Source organism: Pteropus alecto, unplaced genomic scaffold (genome assembly GCF_000325575.1).
Source record: "Pteropus alecto unplaced genomic scaffold, ASM32557v1 scaffold57, whole genome shotgun sequence".
In the NCBI taxonomy this organism is placed as follows: Eukaryota; Metazoa; Chordata; class Mammalia; order Chiroptera; family Pteropodidae; genus Pteropus; species Pteropus alecto.
This window is the reverse complement of record NW_006442508.1, coordinates 5,068,318-5,076,064: the sequence shown is the minus strand read 5'-3', so window position 1 is coordinate 5,076,064 and position 7,747 is coordinate 5,068,318. Positions and strand designations below refer to the sequence as shown.

The window sequence follows — 7,747 nt, the reverse complement described above, 5'->3', positions numbered from 1 at the left end:
ATTATCATTTATATTTCTCCTTTGCCAAAAACTGTTCTGGGGCCATTTAGAAGAAGACTAGTTTGTTCTTAAAACACCTTGTCAAGCTAACTGGCATAATTGTCTCTTACCTATATCTTTTGCAAGATGGATATATGTATTCATATTTCCAGAACCTGAACTTATACAATATTTGTTGTAATTATTAGATCATAAAAAAAGCAGAATAACTTACGGTATTTTTTTAAGGGGAACTAAATGATATCCAGTTGACTTTGGATATACATAAACTAATGACAGAAAATGTTTGCTAATCAGGTTTTCCGTTTTTTCCAAATAGAAGACTTTTTTAAAGTACTGATGTCTTAACAACTATATCATATAATATTAGTCATAATCTATAAGAACACAAAGTTATCTAGGTAACTTAGATGTTTTTTTATAACACATGGTCTAGTAGTATAGAATTTATTTTCTAATACCTAAGGGCTGATTTCCCTATTTCAGAGAAGACAAGGGAATTTGGTAAGTCAAGAAATCATTTAGCAATTTTAATAAACCATTCATACTGAAGTAAGTTATACAATTTCTTTATATTTTTTAACTTGTCAGTTTATGTTTGCAACATCAAAAAAATCTCATATTAGATTTTTAGATAGTGATGAAACAGATGTTTATTATGACAGGATACTTGTCCCTCTATACTGAGGTTTGAATCACACCATTTTATATATATATATATATCTCCCACTCCCCAAAATGCCATGCTATCTGTCACCATACACAAAATAAATTCAAAGTGGATCAAAGATCAAAATATAAGACCTGAAACAATAAATTGCATAGAAGAAAACTTAGGTACTAAACTCATGGACTCGTTTTAAAGAGGATTTTATAAATCTGACCTCCAAGGCAAGGGAAGTAAAAGCAAAAATAAACGAATGGGACTTTATCAAACTAAAAAGCTTCTGCACAGCAAAAGAAACCATCAACAAAACCAAAAAGGCAACCAACTGAATGAGAGAAGATACTTGCAAAAGACATCATCGAAAAGGGGTTAATATCTAAAATATATAAAGAATTCATACAACTCAACAACAACAATAGCAAACAAACAAAACAAAAAATCCAATTAAAAAAATGGGCAGAGGACTTGAACAGACGCTTCTCAGAAGAAAACATACAAGTGGCCAACTGACATATGAAAAGATGCTCAATTTCACTAGCTATTAAGGAAACGTAAATCAAAACCACAATAACTTTATATTTTTATAACTATCTTTTAGTTTTATATCTCATCAAAATTGTCTCCTGGGCTTTTAATGAATACTTGTACTTTTCCAGAAACTAAGAAGAAAAGACATATAAAAAAATTAAACAAAGCCCATTAATTAGGAAACTTACAATCTTCTTTGTTATTATGACAAAGTCAGAGAAAATATTAATTATTTTATAATGTGAAAATTTCATGATACTTTCTGTCAGTATTATATAAAATATTTTCAACTTGGGGAAAACAATTGATAAATTCAGAAAACAGCTGTTAGGAATTTTTCATGAGGTTCCTATTGCTTCTTAATGATTTCATTATTTTTCCTTAATTTTTACCAACTTATGAAATAACGCCATTTTTAAATAATCGAAGTAAGTGTAAAGTGCTGTACATTAGGTGGTTAGCAATAAAATATCTAAACAAAACAACTATATAAAAGACAAAAAACAAACTATGTGAATAAAATAATCAATTTTATACTTTAATGTTAGATGTAGTTTGCTGAAATGATATAGAGAAGAAAATTAGAAAAGAACATATGGTACATTAGAATTCATCAAGAAAAGGAAATTACTCTAAAGATTAGAGAAATAAATGGAGAATAAGCTACCCAACTTAGCTAATTGGTCAAATTTATTTTAAATTTAAAATCATTTTGAGAATAAAAGAAAACAATCAGCATTACATTCAGACTTTTATTAAAACTTTCCTATAGAAATGTATTCTTTTATATTTGTGTAGGCTACACATTTTAGTTATTGTTCATGGTTTCACTTACAAAGAATTAAGCCATAGGTGATGTAGAAAAAATAAAAAACACTTTACAAAATGTCATTCTCACCTGAATTTATTCTTATTATGTTCCTTATGAAATGATCATTTTCTTAACTCTGTCATTCTTAGGGGAATTATTAGTTGGCATTCTACTATAAAAAAGAACTTTCCCCTTTCCTTCAATTTATTTGTTTGTTCGGATTTTCATGTTAATGTGTGATTCATTAATTCTTTTATGCTTTTGTTGTTTTTTCATTAACCAGATCTCTTCTCATTTATTTCATAGCATCCTTGGGTAGCAACAAAATAATCATTTGGAAAAGGATAACAGAGTTATCACTCTCTTAAAATATTTAACATACTATATATAGCTCAACAAATATAATTCTTCCCAATTATATTTAATTTTACAAGACTATATTCCCTCTGTTAACTTGATGGTGTAAACTGCATTTTTCCCCCTCGTATATCTTGTCCTGCTGCACATCTCTGCTCTTCTCAACACTTATTAAAAATACTCATTGTGTTTTAACCAATAATTTTCACTATTTATTTTGAATATTACTTTTCCATGTTCAGTCCATGTGAGATTTGTCAAACTGGTTCTTGTGTCATTTGTACATGACAGTTCATTTTGAATAACTGTATATTTTCTAGCACAACAAAATATTTCAGAATTACTTTGTACTTTCCTTGTAATCATCCATTTTTCTAAATATTTCTGTTTTGTTTTTAATGAGGAACAGTATTTAGGAAATGAGATATAGTTGTAAAGTGTACTCATTGTGACAGGAATTCTCTTGCTTTTATCTTCTTTCAGAGTATAAAAGTAGGAATTATGTCACATGTATTGTAGGAATGAGCAAATGAGTAAACACTGATATTGTTGGGAATCAGAATTCTTACTATGGGAAAAAAGATAAATAAATACAGAATGTAGAAAGGAACTATTATATGTAGTTGGCATTAACTATATCAATAGAAAGAATCAGTGTTTTAGAAAATGTCAGATATATCAGTTTTCTTATTTAATAAACTATTTTTTCCCTCCGTTCCTGTTGATATGAATGAGATTTTTGCAAGTGTGTTTAACAGAACACTATTTCCACAAGATGCTTTAGGGATGAATAAAGATTTGGTAGTCATTAAGTTTGGAAAATAATGTGTTCTCTGTCACCCTGGTGGAGATAGATCAGGCACAATAACACTTTAAGGCTCCTAAAAAGTCTGACAGTAAAGGACCTTGTCTAGCCAGTTTCCCTAACTTATTAGAACAGAGAATCTTTTACCCCTTTTGAAAGGGGAAATTCAATTGAACTGGTATTATACAAGATGCATTTTAATAAATGCTCTTCTAGATTGTTACTATAGAATATATTCTCGAGTGGTTTAATATGTGTTAAGCAGTCCTATATTGTGGCTTAAAAACCATTTATACAAAACTCTTTAGCACAAAATCCAGGAGACAAGTCTCTGTTTCCTCGGTCCTGAAGTATTTGTCTTTCCTCATGTAATAATAACAATTTCAGTATAAGAAGACTTGAAATTACAATATAACAAATGTTATTATATATTTGGAGGCTACATTCACTACACATCTTCCTCTGCTGTTGAAAAAATTTATTTCAGCCTTGGATGAATAAAAAGTAGTTGGAATTGTAGAAATCGAAGTTAATATATAATATAATTATTGCTAAAGGCTATGCTCATTGTCTTATACTAATTAAAACTCTTTATGTTCTAGATAGACATATAATTTCTGTTGTTAGATATGAGGAACCAGATCTAGCCAATATTTCTTAAAACTACATAATATCTTAATAAATGAGAGAATACACAATTTAGTAATCTAGCTTTTTTCACTATTTGTTTTTCTCTTGGTTTTATATAAAGAAATTGGAAACATGTTAAAAGCTGCATAAATCATTCTTTTGAATTCCTTCATCTCTAAAGCAGAAAAGCTCTAAAATTAAAATATGTTAAAATTAATTAGTTGATATATGTACTTTTGCATGATTTTTTATATCGCCTTTATTTAATGTAAGCAATACTATTTCTTCAATTAAAAAAGTATTTATTCACTTTGCAAATATTCACTCAGCCCTTTCTATTTGTTAGGTAAACTGTTAGAAGTTTAGAATACAAAAATAAAGAATACATGGGTTCTTTCATCAAGATGCTTACAGAATAAAAAGAAAGAAAGCATGTAATGAGATATACGAGTGAACAATGTCAGAGGAGCCATATAAAGGTGAATGCAGTATTACAAGGTACAGAAAATGAAGAGATTAAGAACATCTATAATGTTTGTAAAATCAGATGATTTTCTGAGTAAATTTTCATCAACAATTTCACCCTAACCACACAGACTAAAATTTTGTGAAAAGAGGGACCGACTGTATTTTAAAACTCAGAAAAACACTAGCATGTAAATTAGAAAATTTCACAAACAAGAATAACATTGCATTTCCTTACATTATATTTAGAATGGTGGCAGAGGTGATTCCTTCATGGTAATAGGACTGATGCAGTGGAAGGAAACTGATTCATTATTGTGAGACTTCATATGTAGCACCTTTTCCTATTTATTCAGTCCTGGTTCAGGACAGGATTGAGAAAGCAGAGAACTCCATAAACTTCCAACTCAGTTGCTTTAGTAGCAAGATAAAGATGTTGAACTTTAAGTTTATATATCTAATCATAGCTCCATTAATTATGAACAGAGCAGAATATAAAAGAGGCATGTCTAAACAGGGGTGGGCCCCAATAGATCACTGGACTGAAGAAATTCTGATTCTGATAATCAGGTCGAAATAAAAATGTATTGGCCCCTTGCGGGAAAAGACATAAATAATAGGGAGGCTGACAGAGTTGGGAGTTTAAGAATGAGAAGGCCACGTGCCGACTCTTATCTAGTCCTTTCTCCATTACCATACTAATTACAGGGAGCTGTCTCTGATTTTCCATGCAGTAACACGGGAAATCCAAAACCTGTACTCACATCTCCGCTTCCTTGTTAAATTGCAAGCACACAGAACACAGAGCTGAATAATCCACCTGGAGAAAGGCACCTTCACTAGGTGAGTTAACAGGTCTTTGTTTTTGCTTTGAAGAATGGTTCCTGAGCTAAGGGGAAAAACATTCCATAAATCTAAATGAAATTCCCTTTGGTATGAAATGTGTGCATAAACCTGGAAGAAGACAATTTTCATGTGATTTGGAGTTTTCTGATGAAATTTTCACGCTGTTCTAGTTTGTTCATTTCCCCTAGGAATCTTCACAAATGAGCCCATGTGAAGCAGTTCCCAGCAGACATTTCACTTCATTAGCTGTCCTTTTTTTTTCTTGTGTCTGATTTTTATCCTTCTCTTTCAAAACTCACACAGCCTCATCCCTCGTAGCTATGTGTTAAGTCAAATTTTCATTGCATTGCTCTCCGAACACCAATAGTGAAGATGGGATGCTCATTGTAGTACACGAGCTAAATACTCTGGGATGAATTTTTCATCAGAAAGATAACTTGAATCTACCTAGCCCAACATCTTTATTTGCTGGACGAAGAACCTGAAATTCAGCAAGTTTAGATGAAATTGACTTTCCTATTCCTACTGAACCTAGCAACTTGAGGCTGCCACTATTTCTTCTCTTGTTTACTGTTAACGCTAACCTAATGGTATTATTGCAGTTAGATTTGCCCTCTTCAATCTTCTCTCCATATTGGTAAATGAGTATTCATTCAGACATGCAATCTTCATGCCATAAAATCTCTAAGGCTTCCCATTGCCTTAAAATAACCCTGTAATTACAATTAAAAGTCTGAGTAGCCTGGTGGCTTAAACTCTACTCACCTCTCCTTATGTGTTGTGCTATAGCTATACTGACCTCAGCATGTTCTTGCCTGCCTCTGGCTTTGGAAGTACTGATCTCTTGCTCTGCATGGACTTTTACTTTCTCTGTACTTCTCTTATAAGACCCCAGGTCAGAATTTGAAAGTCACTAATACCTCCTCCATACTGCCTCCATACTGCACACATCTTCGCTCTTCCCCTACCAAATACCACAATACTAGTTAGCAACTATAATATGTATCATAAATATTTTTAAACGTATATTTATCCACTAGACTGTGAGCTCCATTGGGCAGGGTTTTTATTTGTTCCCGCCAATTGCTGTAAGCTCTGCAATTAGCAACATAAGGACTCACAGTATCTGCCTATAAAACAAAGTCAAAACTGGAAACTAATTTTCCTTCTTTTCAGTTTAATGCTCTTCCCATTACCCCATATATTTAATCTCACTTAAGTCACCTATAATTCCACAGAGACAGTCTGAGCATATTCAGGTCCCCAGCTTCATTGCCTCTTTAGTACACTGCGGTTCCTGTTTGTAGAATTAGCTACTGTCCTCTAAAGTGCCACCAGATTCATTACTTTGCTCATTTTCTCTGAAAAGGTCTTTTCAAGGGTATTTTGCCTTTGTGTTTTGGCATCAAGGGCTTTTTTTTCCTTCCTCACTGGAGGATTTATAATCCTGATTTTATCACTGCTGCCATTCAGTTTGTTCCCAGCCTCGCCTCAGAATTACTTATGTTATACTCATCCACCTCATCATCTTCCACAAACTTTTTCCGACATCTTCTTCATCATCATCATCTTTTTCCTCGGCATCTGAAGAGTCACTGTCTGCCTCCTGCTGTTCCAGGGAGTGTGGAAAACAGAAAAGGGAAGTTGTAGATGTCGCCATAGTATCTTGTTTAAGTTTTTCCAACAATGCCTTTTCAATGGCATTTTCCTGCTAAACAGTCATTAATGCCTTTCTTTTCTTTTTTCCCGTCAGCTCCACCTTCTTACTCAAACGAGGCTTTCCTCTGTCTCGTCAGTGTAAGTTTTTAAATTTGAATTAGGTACTGAGTGATCTCGGCGAATCTCTGCTTACATTTGTGTCAAATGAAACAGGGCCAGAAAATTAGAGTTTTATGTATTTGCTTCAGTGCCTACTCAGTTTTGATGAAGCTGGACCGGTTCCCAGGGATGTCTAGGAAAAGCTGCTAGCTCTATAACTTTCATGTACAAGTAACACTCTCCTTTCTCTTCTTTGGTAGTGGCATACTGACTGTTTGCCAGGGGACAAGACAGTTGATTACACAGTCCAGTCAAGTTATATTTATTTCTGCAAAAGCTCAGTGTCTTGGTTCTTATTTTGAAGGAATAAAATTGCTTGTTTCCTAGTGTATTCCAGATAACATCATCTGACTACATGGTGTTGGTAGTTTAGTATGCATACTTGGCCAGATTCAGGAATCATTGATCTATTTTAATTAAGTATTTCTAATAGATTTATGAAAAAAAAATAGTATAACCAAATATTGTTGTGTTTATTGCAAATATTTATCCTACTTTGTTCTTCATATTGACTTTTGATATTAAGAATTATTGTACATGTTTATTGCATATTATCACTCTTCTTTGTATATTACCTATATTATCACGATCCTCACAACAGCTCATACAATTGGATACTGTTATTACCCTCACTTTAGATATATGGAATCTAATGCACAGAGAAGTTAAATAACTTGCAGTAACAAATTAGAATTCTAACTCAGATGATGTGACATCAGAGCCTATGCTTTAGTGGCAGTATGTCATGCTGTCTTAAGATCTAAATTAATCATAAGATGTAATTTTTTTTTAAAATGTATACTTTGTTTCAAAATTTGTT

General features: G+C 32.4%; 1 pseudogene; it reads right to left on the bottom strand.

Annotated features, from left to right (window-relative positions):
• Positions 1–6,461: 6,461 nt before the first annotated feature.
• LOC102886693 lies at positions 6,462–7,284 on the bottom strand (annotated as a pseudogene).
• Positions 7,285–7,747: the final 463 nt, after the last annotated feature.